General features: G+C 40.4%; 1 protein-coding gene across 2 annotated transcripts in view; it reads right to left on the reverse strand.

Annotated features, from left to right (window-relative positions):
* RB1CC1 (RB1 inducible coiled-coil 1) overlaps window positions 1-14,332 on the reverse strand; it is a 98,661-nt gene extending 84,329 nt beyond the window's left edge. The window contains exon 1 of one of the 2 annotated variants that reach the window (XM_038579300.1): window positions 14,176-14,332. The gene's annotated coding sequence lies outside the window, so the exon portion shown is untranslated. The remainder of the gene's footprint in view (window positions 1-14,175) is intronic. The other variant, XM_038579297.1, reaches the window with a different exon arrangement.
* Window positions 14,333-15,723: the final 1,391 nt, after the last annotated feature.

A 15,723-nucleotide genomic window follows, 5' to 3' on the forward strand; every position in this document is an offset into this window, starting at 1 on the left:
CAGTGCTAAGAAATTCTTTTCCGTAATTTCTCAGAGAATTGTGAACTTGTTGAAAAAGTCTGGACCTAGCATATATATCAAATCTCAGCACATCATATTTGCAGCCAATCCACGAACAAGCGAATATACAAATAATATACAATACATAATATATAGGGGCTCTGTGAACAATAATGGCAAATAAAATGAAAATCCCAGCTTCCTATGAGTAAACACATATATTCAGAAATATAGAAATCAAACTTTCATTTTATACCAACACCTATCAACATACAAAGGATTTGCAGTTTTCTGACTCTCAAACTACACGCCTTTAATTTTTCAACAAAGATCACCACAGACATGAAAATTAAAATTTACTTACAAGTTACAAGTGTTCCTGGATTATCACTGCAATGAGAAGAACTTTGACCTTGAGGACATCGAAAATGTCTGCCTATTCAAGATTCTGTAAGATAAAGTTGATGTACAGGGCTCAAGCCATCTAAGAGACCAAAGTGTCTCTTCAAGACAGAGACAATCTTGTGAGGTTAACAAAACATAACTAACAATTCAAACTACCTAATGTGAAAATAAACAGTTACCGTCCTGGAGTTTCATTACTCTTCACATGAGCATTCAGTCCTATTCCATACACAGGGATAGCATACAGATCACCATTTTTCCCATCACCTAAATCTCTTTATAAACTTGCCTGACCTTAACTTCTCTCTTCTGTACCTTAGCTCCTAAATTGCGAAAGTCTTTCCTGAAAAAAAATCTACTTCTGTCTTTAGCTGTTACTTTGACCCTGGATTACAAATTTTTATGTGATCACATCATAGTTTCACAGCAGAGTTTCATTTTCAATCAAAATGAAAGTTTGATTTCTATATTTCTGAATATATGTGTTTACTCATATTACTCACAGCAGAGTTTGTTTGGCTCAAGAATAATTTTATTTCTGTATTTATTTTTTTTCCATATTTCACATATTGGACACAATGGGTGATGGAACAAATTTTTGTGTAAGCGAAAGTTTTAATTCAGATTCTAACTGAAAAGTGTGGTTTATAAAAATTATTATATGCTCTAAATGGGTGCCAAAAAATTTATTCATAATTTTTAAAATTCTCTTCTTAAAATATAAAACACCCAGAATGTGATCCTGGAGACCGGGGATCGAGTCCCGCATCGGGCTCCCTGCATGGAGCCTGCTTTTCCATCTGCCGGTGTCTCTGCCTCTCTCTCTCTCTGTCTCTCATGAACAAAATCTTTTCTAAATAAATAAATAAATAAATAAATAAATAAATAACTTCCATAAAGACTGTAATTTAAGTTCAGTTATGAAATTTTATTTAATTATATCTTCTCTAGACAATCCATGAGCCACATGACTTTATCAACTAAAAATCTGTAGTTAAAAAAACGTCCTCATCCCTATACATCAAGATTTCCATTTGGTAATGTATAAAATGGGAATGTTAGTAATACCTATCTCATAAAGCTTTGTGGAAAACAAGTAAAATTACCTATGCAAAGAGCTTAATATTTAGTACAATACCAACTGCACATTACATAGTCCAAAATGTTACCTAGGAACAGGAAGTAACTCTTGCAACGTAAAAAGTACTCAAGAACACCTATTGAGTGAGTAGGCTCTCACAAGTAGACATATTGTTAGAATACTACTAGCAGTAAGTGATCAACAAAACAGACGTCAAGTAGTTAACTGAGAAAGACCTCATCCAACTTGCTAAATTTTGGTAGTTTCCTTAGAGCCAAGGTATCCCAAGGCTCTTTAATTAAAAAAGAAAGATAATAATCTTCTCTACCTTAAACATCTCCAGAGTTTCTCCTGCTGACCGGGATTCACCAATGGTAATCAACTCTGATGTCATATATATAGTAAGTACTCTTTGGTCTGCAAACCACTCTCTTCTACTTACTCCCAATTAAGCTATCTAATTCAGAGCTTACTACTGTGTATCCAAGCTCTGACAACAATCTAACTGAGCTCCTCTATTCAGTAGATTTCATTTCAAATACATCCTGGAGAATACTACCAACAAAAAATGTTAGAGGTCTTATTTTAATGTCACTTTAACTCTCCCCAACTAAAAATGCTTCATACCATCTACTCAACTGTCTAAATTTTTTGGAGTAAATATCCAATATTGTCTTTCTGTGCCTGTGCCTCATTACATGAAACTCCATACCATTTAAACTGATCTCTTGATGAAATCATAAGCCTGAGAGAGATAATAATTCTTGCCTTACTCATGTCATTTCATTGTCTCTATTTTATAACCATGAAGTCACAAACACCCTATCATAAAGTCTTCAATCTACTGGCTGTCAACAATGTACCTAAAGCACTTAGAGCCCAGAACTTTAAGTTTCAACTAATCAAATAGTGTTTGTATCCAGAACATAAATAAATGTCTTTCTCTATATTTTTCCCCACAGGTGAAATGCCTCACATTCCCCAAACCATACTGTAAACAGCTAGAGAAAACTTGGCCATGCTTTACACCTCTCTTCAAGACACTACAGTACCTAACCTACTACCAAGACATTAGATAATCAATGAATGAGGCCAAGGCTATGGAGAAGGACTAGTGCAAGAACCACAACTGTGAAAAACAAATACAAAGTGGCTCAAAGAGAATCCACAGGAATATTTTGTAAGAATGTACTATATATCCTCTATGCTTGCTATCAAAATAAGATGGCCCAACAAAGCTGAATTCACTCCTTGGTATATAATTGTTAAAATCTTAAGCAAAAGGGGCATTAGGCATTAATAACCAAGCACATCTTTGGGCATCGTGAAAATGAACAGAACTCATCCTGAAAAAATACTGAAACAGAAGATAGATCTGGGTTTTAGCCCTAGATTCACATCTTTCCTTCTGTGACACGAGAGCCTAATTTCACCAAATCTCAGTTTCTTCAACTAAAAACTGAGAAGGGTACACTGGCTAATTCCTCCAAGTTTTTATAAAATGTCAGATTCACATTAAATTCCGTTCTAACTTACTTAATGTGCCAGCTTCTAAAGATTAAAAAAAAAGAAGTATATGCTATCTCCTTTGAAGAAGCTTAATCACAGGGGATCCCTGGGTTTGGCGCCTGCCTGTGGCCCAGGGCGCGATCCTGGAGACCCGGGATCGAGTCCCATGTCGGGCTCCCAGTGCATGGAGCCTGCTTCTCCCTCTGCCTGTGTCTCTGCCTCTCTCTCTCTCTCTCTCTATCATATATAAAAAAAAAAAAAAAAAAAAGCTTAATCACAGGGCAGCCCAGGTGGCTCAGCAGTTTAGCGCCCCTTTCAGCCCAGGGCCTGATGGGGGGGGGGGGGGGAATGGAGTCCCATGTCCAGCTCCCCCTGCATGGTGCCTGCTTCTCCCTCTGCCTATGTCTGTGCCTCTCTCTCTCTCTCTCTGTGTCTCTCTCATGAATAAATATATAAATAAAATCTTTAAAAAAAGCTTAATCACATAAAATGAATATGACAATACAATGCGGTACATACAATAGAGATATGCAAAAGTTGTACTGAGAAGAAACGAGCATGAGTTCACGTAAAGGAGGTGTCATTCCAAAAAATACCAAAAAGGATATGTAAAATTGAGTTCCTGCTAGAAACCAATGATTTACCCTCCCCAATCACATTTGCTAAAATCTAAGAAGATAAGCTTAGCAAATCACTAATCTCCTTGAAGAAATCAAACATTAAGAAGTGTTAACCCTTTTATCAATTTACGAAGTTGGGATTGCTCATTAAGCACACTTTCCCCTGACCTACATAAAATCTATCAAACTTCTAAGTGGATTGCATCTAAATGATCTAAGAACTATATTCTTACACACAATGGTAAATTGCCAGCATTTAAGTCAACTGCTGCTGAGTTACAAATTAACTTTATGTGACAGAAAATTTCAGCCTAGTACATAATACAGTATTACTTTTTACCAAAGTCAAGATTTGCTAAAATCTGCCCCATACTCATTTTCTATAAAAATTAATTTTTATAAAATGAAATCATAAGTATGACAAGCTAACCCAGTTTTTTTTTTTAATTTTTTTATTTAATCATGAGAGAGAGAGAGAGAGAGAGGCAGAGACACAGGCAGAGGGAGAAGCAGGCTCCATGCTGGGAGCCCCACATAGGACTTGATCCCGGGTCTCCAGGATCAGGCCCTGGACTGAAGGTGGCCCTAAACCACTGAGCCACCTGGGCTACCCTAACCCAGTTTTAAATTAAAAGCAATAGACAAGTAAATAATTGACAAGATTTTTTTCTTTCCTTTTTTTTTTTAAAGGTTTTATTTATTTATTCATTCATGAAAGACACAGAGAGAGGCAGAGATACAGACAGAGGGAGAAGCAGGCTCCATGCAGGGAGCCCAATAAGGGACTCGATCCCAGGACCCCGGGATCACGACCTAAACCAAAGGCAGATGCTCAACCACTGAGCCACCCAGGCGCCCTGATATAGATTTTCTTAAAATTATTATGTGGTCCCCCTTGCCTAAACAGTGTCTTTAGTTTCTGTCCATTGAGACAATAACTATTAAGTCTCCATTGTATATATATATACACCTGTATACGTATCTACATCTATACATGCAGGGAGAGAGAGACAGAGACCCTGTAGGAAAGAGTATTTATCAAAACATGTCAAACATAGTCTAACAGCTATTAAACCTGCGATTCTGGCCCATTAATAGATAACTTATGGAACAATAGATTCAAATATATCTTCATATAAACAATAACAGAATTTCAAATTGGGGGAAAGGATAAAATGTTCATGCAACCGTACTATGACAAATGGCTATCTACACCATGCAGAAAGATTAATTCTACTGAAATGTCATCAGTTTTTACCCTTTAGGTTACTTCTGATGACCAGAAGGAACAGTGTTGATTCTTGGATTCTTGATATCTCACAATGAGCACACTGCCAGTTTTGACAAGAACAGAAATTGGTACAATTTATAAAGAGATTTAATCTGGCAATATGTATCAAAATTTAAATTGTATAAATTAAAATGTACAAACCACCACCCTACCTCTGAAAATATTGGAAGCAAATAAACAAACAAATGTACCAAGGTATATACCCAATGAATTTTTATTTTTAACAATGAAAAATCAGAAAGCTATCAATCATGATTTGTCAAATTACGGTACAGCTATATATTATTTAGACATTTAAAATGGTAGCTCTTTACATACTGATTAGTGATGCATTTATTATTTAGTAGGAAAAGTAATTATAGTATATATCATGTGATTCTGTTTGTGGATTTTATTGTTATTTTATTAACTAATGGTGAAGGAGTACATGTACACAAAAGCATTAAAGAAGTCTGGACTGCAGCAATTTTTTCTAGCTATTTCTCCTGAGGCAAAGAAAACAAAAGCACAAGTAAGGAGACAATCAACAAAACTACAGACAACCTATTGCATGGAAAATATTTGCAAATGACATATCTGATAAAGGATTAATATCCCAACTATATAAAGAACTTATAAAACCCAACACAAAGAAAACAAAATAAAAAACAAGAAGACATGAACAAAAATTTCTCCAAAGAAGATATTCAAATGGCCAACAGACACATGAAAAGATGTTCATCATCACTTATCAGAGAAATGAAAATCAAAATTGCAATGAGATAATACCTCCCACCTGTCAGGGTGGCAAAAATGAGAAGCAGAAGAAACAAGTGTTGACAAGGATGTGGAGAAAAATGAACACTCCTGCAAATTGGTGCAGGCACTATGGAAAACAGCATGGAGGTTCCTCAAAAAGTTAAAAACAGAACTACCCTATGATTCAGCAATTACACCACTGGGTATTTACCGCCAAAATATAAAAACACTAATTCAAAGGGATGGATGCACTCCTATGTTTACAGCAGCATTATTTACAATAGCGAATTATGGAAGCAGTCCAAGTGTCCATCAACTGATGAAAGGATAAAGATATGATGTATCACACACACATTCCCCACAAGAAAGAATATTATTCAGTCATGAAGCATGAAATCTTGCCATTTGCAATGACATGGACAGAGCTGGAGAGTATAACACTAAGTGATATAAGTCAGAGAAAAATACCATAGGATTTCACTGATCTGCAGAATTTAAGAAACAAATTAAATAAGAGGTGGAAAAAAGAGATGAAAACCAAAAACAAACTTTTTAACTATATAGAACTGATGGTTAACAGAGGGGAGGAAGTTGGGGGGATAGGTTAAATAGGTGATGGGGATTAATTAGTACCTTTATGATGATGAGCACTAGATGATATACAGAATCACTGAGTCACTATATTGTACACTTGAAACTAATAACACCGTGTTAACTACCTAGAAGTAAAATTAAAACCTAAAAAAAAAAAATTCTGGAACCATTTTTAGCATCAATTTTGTTACAACGGCTATTTCTGGATGCAGGACTTTCACTTTCCCTGGTCTCCTTAAAAATCACATTTATGGGGACGCCTGGATGGCTCAGAGTTTGAGCGTCTGTCTTTGGCTCAGGGCATGATCCCAGCGCCCTGGGATCGAGTCCCACATCAGACTCCCTGTGAGAAGCCTGCTTCTCCCTCTGCCTATGTCTCTTTCTCTGTGTCTCTCATGAATAAATAAAATCTTTTTAAAAAAATCACACTTATAATCAGAGGTAAAAATACTTATTTCCATTTTGAAAAAGAAAAAAAGACAACACTTTTTATGCAACACCAAGAAATAAAGAACCTGAATATGTTGCCCTTGAAGAGCCAGTCCAACTAAAAGAATAAGACAATGACCCCCACCTACTATTCCCATTCTAGCCCCCAATCTGCCATCCCAGTGTAGGTTTGCCTTCCCATTCAACTATCTTCCCTACATGGTCACTCATATTTAGTTGTCCAACTGTTACCTTTACATATATGTAAGAGGGAAAACAGAACTGTGAAAAGAAAATGAGATTTGGAATCAGAAGAGCTGTATGTAAGTCCTATTCCCACTAACAACTGTGTGACTCAGACTAACCTGATCAAACTTAAATTATTATTATTTTTTTGTTTGGTAAGATTTTTTAAGTAAGCTCTACACCTAACATGGGGCTCGAATTCACAGCACCAGGAGTCCACAGACAGAGCCAGCCAAGCACCCTTAAACTTGTTATTTTCATTACAAAGAGAAACTCCCAATCTCACAGGGTTGATGTGAAAATGCAAAGAACCTACAGATAAACTGAGGAGTTATGCAAACTGATAATGCAATACAAAAGTCAGATACTGTTGGTTAACTAACCCAGGTCTCTGCCCCCAGGCACAGGACTAGCACTCAGCAGATGCTAAATATCCTCCATTAGCAATCATGCTTCTGATACCACAAACTTGACAAATCCACATTTCAATTCAGTGCTTCTCCTTTGAAACTATTCCCTAACTTCTTTTGTTAAAAAAGCTATCATTCTCCCATTGTTCACAACTTCAGTTATTTCCATCTAAAAGCCTATCCATTTTTCCTTTAGAATCCAATCCTTAATTTTCCAATGACATAACTCTTATTTTAGAGCCTGGAAACTCTTCTTGCTGCCTTTAAGGCTCCATCTTGCTCCAAGTCTTCCTGAGCAGTTAGAACCAGTTACACCAGTTATTAACTACTGTCTCCAGGCTGCACCCCTCAAGAACCTTCCCTAGATCCTCACAGTTGCCTACAGCAAGACACAAATCAATGGCCTACCACCCTCTGTAGCTAGTTTCTTTGTAGCTCTCTCCTGTGACCTCAAGTATAGTACCTCACAGTTTCACTGAATTTCATTATGTCTTCTCCTTGAAGAATGTGAATTTGCCAACGCTGGCTTAAAGCTACATAAATATTAAAATAAAAGTACAGGCTTTGAAGCAAGATTTACCTCTGTGTGAATCCCATCTCTCCCAATGAGGCTCAAATAACCTTTGCACTTCAGTTGACCACCCATAAACTGAAATGATACCTTTTACAGAATGTATTTCAGACTCCTTTCCAGCGCAAGGACTATAATAAAAGCTCTAAAAATGGTGGCGATTATAACTTTAACTCTGACATTCATGGACTTCATAATTAAGCCCTAGTTTACCTTTCTAGAAATATTTCCAACTACTCTTCTACATGAAACTTATATTCTCTCACTTTATATTGCCCTGCTGGAATCAATTTCCCCAATTTCTGCTAATCTGATTTTTACTCATCCAAGTACAGTGCAAAAACATGGTTCATTAGCACTACTGGGAAGTTTTCCCTAACCGTGGGTGGCCCACAAGCACTCTTTTCCCTCTGAATTTACAGAGCTCTTACTAGCTACATAAGGTAGTAGGAATTATCAGAGGAAGAAAAAAAAAAATCTCACATCATAAAAAGACATTTGCCCTGCTTGGATACTCTTGGGATACATTCAGCTATAAGTGAGGGGGCGAGTAGCGATATAAAAGCATCTCCTTTATATATATATGTAAAACACTATCCAATTTATCAACTGGAGATTTACAATTTCCTCTTTGAGAGGCTGCCACCATAATGATTAGGTCAGCTATTCCAGTTTACTGTCAACTATTTAAAATTTAAAATTAGCTTCCTTATGGGGAAAACAAAGGGAAAGACTTCAATTTCTGATGTCCCAAACTGAATACATTTAAGTCATTACTCACTCTCAATTTGTTAAACATCCAACATTAGCCAGAAACTGTGCTAGGTGTTGGAATTACAATTTCCCACAAGTTGCTTTCAAGTCTAGTAGAATTCACAAAATCTGGACAAACTAGATACGTTGGACCAAAAGTTTCATGGAGAAAGAACAAGACTTAGGAATAATTTTGTCTGATTTGTAATTCTGCAAATTGCAGAATATGATTCCATGGAGGGGTCACTGCGTGCTGCACCAATGAAAATAATGTTCACCACATATGGAAAATCTTAGGTTACCCAGGGGACTGAAAATGGGACTTCGAACCCTCCATATCAGATTATTTCTATCTGATCCTACCTTTTTCTCTGCCAAGGGGGGGAAAAAGAGTAAGTCAGCCATTTTCCTCACATTCTCCCAAAGAGAACCTTTTCCATAGAAGTTCAGAGCCTCCTAAACAAAGCTATAACTAGACAAGCAACTTCATATACAGATAGCACCAAAAGAATAGAGACAACAGGAATACTTTTAATAGTATGGCTTCTGGGCTTTTTTTCCCTATTCATACCAAAAAAAAAAAAAAATGTATGTGTATATACAAACAGTTTGGTTTTATAAAAATGAGATGATGAACATCATGCATATGCTATACAGCTTGTTTGAATTGAATAATACAATGTGGGAATATTTCCATCAATACATATAAATGTATTTCACATTTGCTGTCCTGCCATTCATAAAAATTATGTAAAATGCATGACTTGCAGATAATTTGAATTTGGAATATTAGTAAATCTAAAAAACAAAAGTCCCAATACAGAATATCACTAGATGTCATTTTGAATTAGCCTCACTCATAAAAAACTTAATTCACTTTGTAATTATTAGGGTATTTAAACATGTTTTTTTTAAATATATGCTATGTCACTTCGTAACTTCTGCTTAACAGAAATACAAAAAGAAAGTTAAAATGAAATTCAGTCAAATTTACTAGATAACAGTTCTTCCTCTAAATTATGCCACGTATGGAAGCCACATCCATTTTTTTCTGTATTCTTGTCAGCAATTAAAATAAAACATCCAGGACTGTGCACAGTATAATTTTTAAGGGATGGCAATACCAAGTTGTGACATTCCCTTTAAAAGTGAATTCAGGGTTTCTAAATTCTTTAATATATGGACATAATTATGTCTATAGCAAAAGTGTTACATTTCTACGCTTCATTTTATGATAGTTTGAAAATGAAATCAAAATTATATATAGCAAATATTGAATTAGCTTTGTTCTATTAAACAAAGACCATCTGTAAACACAATAGCAACATCAAAAAAAAAGGATGTGCACATCTGGAATTTGCATACAATGGCTAAAACAACCATGGATATATTAACAATACGGTACTAATCTGACTAATATTTTAACAGATATTCTGGATAGCTGCTGATCAACTACATGTAGAATATGAGGGAAAAAATAATGTGTATAGTCCCAAACCAGTAACAAAGAAATGGAAAAGGGATTGCAATTATTTTCATCCCTTATCATAATTACAAGCCAATAGAATATTAGAATTCAAAAGAGCAAAATCTTGGAGGTGGGAAAGAGGGTGGGGTGTCATTTCATAATACTCAGGGTACTCACTAAACAGCTATGAAAGAAGAAACAAATCAATGAAAGAAAGGGTGCATGACAGCACTCATATTAGGAGAAAGTAATTTAAAAGGACCTCAACTTTACTGAGGGATGGAAAGAAATGCCATCCTCTCAGGGACCATACCACAGAGGTCTTCTTACAGGCAATTAGGTTTATTAGGCCCACAATAATAAACAAATCAGAAATGTGACAATTAAAATTTACATACTTTTATGTACAACAGTAAGTACAACATCAACCTAGCACTCTACAATCTGCTTCTCTAGCATTTTATCTATTCCAGTCTCTCAAAGCAGCCAACATTCGTAATTTATCTTCTTTAAAATTCCCCATGGTTCAAAATTTCCTACAATCTTTTATTCAAAGGTTACATACAAAGTTCTTGTTCATCATTCATGTTGCAGGAGCTAAAACTGTGTTGCAGGGGTTTAACATTTCTTGAATGTAGTACAAGTTGCCTTCTAGCCTTTCATGCTAGAAAGCTTTCATGCTGCTGGGTTTTCTGGAACAAATCTCTGTGGCTTTTGCAACGGGATGGTTACAGTATGGTACTGTTTCCTTACTATTACCGCAGGCCCCCGAGTATCTGTAGAGTCTTCACTATTACCATTCTCAGAGTACCCTCCCGTTCATTGCTATTAGTCCACCTGCAGTACCCTTTCCATTTTTTCTTGTATATGCCAATTATCTCAGAGCCCTCCCGTTTACTATTCCTGCTGCCAAGAATGTTTTTGCCCCAGATAGTCACACAGCTAGCTTTCTCACTTTTCCTGGGTCTTCATTCCAAAGTTACCAATGAGTGAGGACTTCTGAAGTTTCAATCCCCTAATCCTGATACTCATCTCCTCTCTTCTGCTTTTCCTCCACTTCCTAGCATGTATCTTTTACTCCTTACTTATTTTTCTCCAATAAGTATGGGGATTTGGCTTGTTTGCTGCCAAATTCCTAGCATTTCTTGACCAGTACCTAGCACAGAGTAGGTACGTGATAAATCCCAAGCCAACAGGTGTTGAGGTGACTAGGACATCTTTTTAAGGAAAAGTGATGTGACTTATTCATGTCAGATCATGCCTCTAAAATATCCCCCTACACTCCATAAAACCCAAATCTCCTTTTAGTAACTTTCTTTCAAACTTGCAAATACTGCAAACTTGCAATAATGCTCCAACAGTGTAAGTCAATATTAACTGCATGAATGAATGTATAGAGAGAGGTACTGCCAGATTTTCACTTGAGCTTCTTGAGCCACTATTATCTATACTACAAATGAAAAGCTTAATTGGGATTAGAAAAGAGTGTTATGCAAAAAAAGAACATTTTACTAGATATTCCTGTTTTATTTTTTATTTTTTTAAAGATTTATTTATTTATTTATTTATTTATTTATTTATTTATTTATTTATTTATTTAGAGAAGAGAGAGAGGCAGAGACACAGGCAGAGGGAGAAGCAGGCTCCATGCAGGGAGCCCAATGTGGGACTCGATCCCAGGTGTCCAGGATCACACCCCAGGCTGCAGGTGGCGCTAAACTGCTGCGCCACCGGGGCTGCCCAATATTCCTGTTTTAAAAAACAAAAGCCCCATGTATCTGCAAAGTAAAGCCTGTAGCAGGTGCTCGAACATTTGATGAATACATGAAGATTTAAAGACAGTCTCAAAATCAGAAGCCAAATACAAGCTCTTCTCAGGCTAATACAATAAAAATTTAGGTTCAGAAGTGTGGCTTTTCAAAAACAAAGGTCTTGTGTCCTCTGCCCTTTTGGACTTTATGAATTTGATTTGCTAAAAGTCAATCTGCCACGCATTCTGAACTTGTATTTGTTAGCAAGAGCCAGAAAAACTTTTTGAGACAAGAGTACTGCTTCACCCTGTCATCCAACATCAAAAGAACTAGGTCAATAATTAACCCTAAATTTGACTGACATGAAAAGATTCAAAATCAACTAAATAAAATTACTTTTAGGGATCCCTGGGTGGCGCAGCGGTTTGGCGCCTGCCATTGGCCCAGGGCGCGGGCTCCCGGTGCATGGAGCCTGCTTCTCCCTCTGCCTGTGTCTCTGCCTCTCTCTCTCTCTCTGTGACTATCATAAATAAAAAAATAAAATAAAAAAAAATTAAATTACTTTTAAAAAGTAGTCTGGGGGGGGTGGGGGGGAGGGAGGATCCCTGGGTGGCTCAGCGGTTTGGCGCCTGCCTTTTGGTCCAGGGCGCGATCCTGGAGTCCCTGCATGGAGTCCCGCGTCGGGCTCCCGGCATGGAGCCTGCTTCTCCCTCCTCCTGTGTCCCTGCCTCTCTCTCTCTCTCTCTCTCTCTCTCTCTATGTCTATCATAAATAAATAAATAAATAAACAAATCTTTAAAAAAAAAAAATTGTCTGGGCAGCCCGGTGGCTTAGCGGATTAGTGCTGCCTTCAGCCCAGGGCCTGATCCTGGAGACCCGGGATCGAGTCCCACATCGGGCTCCCTACATGGAGCCTGCTTCTCCCTCCGCCTATGTCTCTGCCTCTCTCTCTCTCTCTCTCTCATAAATGAAATCTTAAAAAAATAAAAATAGATAAATAAATAAAAAGTAGTCTGAGTTTACATTTAATTTTCATCAACAGATATTTATCAACAAACACCAACATAAAACATTTCTTTTATAAAACTCTATTTAGGTCTGAAACACAACATGAACACTAAAATGACAAATGTTACTGAGAAAATGTGTTCACTTAGGCCACATTCTGTCATTCTGTTAGAAATAGAAAGCAAAAATATCTTCTCACCCCTAGCTTATAAACCAAATAACCTCCAAAATAAAATCCCCACGGTACTCGGAATGGGAGAGACCTCTTTGTATCAAATACAGAAATATAATAATGTGATTCTTGATTAAACATAGATTTGTCTATTTAAAAGTCGTCTCCTCCTAAGTTCCTAACTTCCCAATTCTTTGGATAAATCATGCAAGCAGCACCAACACAAAAACCCAGAACCTATACAATAAAACGATAGGCACATTTTCACAGGGCCCAAATCACTGCTCTATGTACATACAGTAAACTGGAAGCAAACATTGTTACCTAGCTTAAATTCTTGCAGTAATGACTCTGTCAACAGAGAGCATATTAGTCCTCCTTGGCATCCTGGCACACACCACCTCGTGCTATGACCACACTTTCAAGAGTCATGATGGAAAAGACTAGATTACGAAACCATAACAATAAACATAGTACATCCACCAGGCGGTGGAAGAAACTATTCCCCTCAAAAGCTGCCATTTCTCCTGTTCTTCTGCTCCTCCTAAGGAAGTTGTGAAATCCGCAAACACACCCCATCCCAAATCTTATCGGTGGGGCTGGCGGAGGCTGAGTCATTGCTAGGAGTAACTTTATACCCATCGCACTCCGGGGTCGGGACAAAGGCATCCTCCGATCCTCCCGCTGCGCGCTTCGCTCGGCCTCGGCCCAATTCCGCTCTCCGGTTTCTCAAGTCAGAGACGGCGTGAAGGCGACGCCTGCCACAGTGACGACGAGACAGGAGGCAGCTTCCCTCGCCCTCCGCCGCTCCGAAAGCCGAATCGCCGAATCGCGGCTGGCCCGGGGCGCGGACAGGGAGGGACCCCGGGGCCGCCGCCACGGGAGCCGCACGTAGGCCCGCACCGGGCGAGCCCGCCCCACCCCGCCCGCAGCCCCGGGGGCTTCGACTCCAACCGCGCGTCTCCTCAGGGGCCGTCGAGCCAGGGCGGCAGCCGCAGGGCAGCACCTGCCGCGCCCGGATGCGCACACACCTGCGCGCGGGCGGCGCCCCCGGCCCACTGCGCCCGAACTCGCCGAGCAGCCGCGGAGCCAGATGGGGGAAGGGGCCACGGGCGGCGACGGCACTCACCTGGCAGCACCGCCTCCTCTGCCGGTGGCAGCAGCAGAGCCGGCGGCCCCTGGCACCATCTTCCGCCGCCGCCTCCTCCTCGGCGGCGGCTACCAACCGCCCATCGGGCACCGCCAACCGACACAACCGCCGGCGTCCCGGGTGCCGGTCACGGCCCCAGACTCCGGGCGGGAGGGAGGGGTCGGGGCAGAGGGGGTAAGCTGTCAGGCCCCTCGGCTCTGGGTCGGGGGCCGGGAGTCAGGGGGCCGCGGCCGGTCAGAGCCGAGGGGCCGGAGCGACGCGGGAACCCGAAGGCAGCGCCGAGGGCTCGGCAGGGCCGCGGACTCCGCCGCGGTGGGGTTTGTTATTGTCGACTCCGTCCCTTCCTCCGCGGAGCATGCCGGGAAACGGTGGGCGGGGGGAGGGGCGCGCCGGGCGACCCGGGCGGTGCGGGGAGGCGCGCGCAGGTCCGGAAGTCGGCGGGCAGCCGGGAAGGGGGCGGCCCCGCCCACGGCCGCCGTGGGCCCGCCTGGGACTCGGCTGTCCTCCGGTGACCCAGGGAGACCGCGGGGCGGCCTGCGGCGGTGCGAGCGTCGTCGTCCGGGCGCGTGCTGCCCCAAGGTGATTTTGACCTTCCTTCTGCAGCGAGTTGGCCTGAGCTGCGCCGACCCCGCCGGATTTTGGATTAGCCCCAGGTTCAAGAGCTTACGTGTCTGTCCGCCGGTCGCGGAGGAGCCGGGCACGCCGAGGTTCCGAGCTCTCGTCTCCGGGCCGCCTCCCGGGCCAGGGTCTATGCCCGGCCAGGCCAGCCCGCCACCGACCCCGACCCCGACCCCGACCCCGACCGCGACCCACGCCGCTGGACCTGCGAGCAGCCCATAGGTGTCTCAGCTAACTGCAAGTGTGGGGCGGCACACTTTGCCTCAGACCAGGTAAGGCGGAGACCAGAGAGCTAAGGTTGTGTCGATTGGAATGAAGGTGTCAGCGGCAAGACCTCCTATTTTCAGCCCTGGAAATACTGAGTTTGTTCTCAGTAGGTTGGCACGAGTACTCTAATGGACAGAAGACAGTTTCGGGGGAATCCCGAATTTGTGAAGACCGGTAAGTCACAAGCAGTGACTTGAGGCCACAAGGCTTTGAGTATTAAAACGTGATGAGCAGAAGTTAGATGTAGAATAATTATATAATGCTCTTTAAGTTCCTGGTATGTCCAGACACTTGGTACGAGTAAAAGCTTAGGGGTGCTACCGCTGTCAAAGGGCTCTTGTTGGGTTTGCATAAAAATGAGTATTATCACCGTCTTCAAAAGCACCAAAACAGAATAAATTCTATTAGGTAGCATAGTTTGCTGTCTTTTATTTGTCAGTGGTGGAAACTGACTTAAAACATTGAACGACTGGTAAGCAATTAGGGATTTTCAGTTTCCTTACACACTTATCCGGCATCTGGGTTATGTTTGAGAAGGGCTTATTTTTACCACTTTGTTTTTAATTTTACACTCCTTCATATCCCAGAGAATCTTGTATTTGGCAAATCATTTCACTTTAGTGTTTTTTGTTGTTGGTTTTT

This window comes from Canis lupus, chromosome 29, assembly GCF_011100685.1.
Source record: "Canis lupus familiaris isolate Mischka breed German Shepherd chromosome 29, alternate assembly UU_Cfam_GSD_1.0, whole genome shotgun sequence".
Classification (NCBI taxonomy): domain Eukaryota; kingdom Metazoa; phylum Chordata; class Mammalia; order Carnivora; family Canidae; genus Canis; species Canis lupus.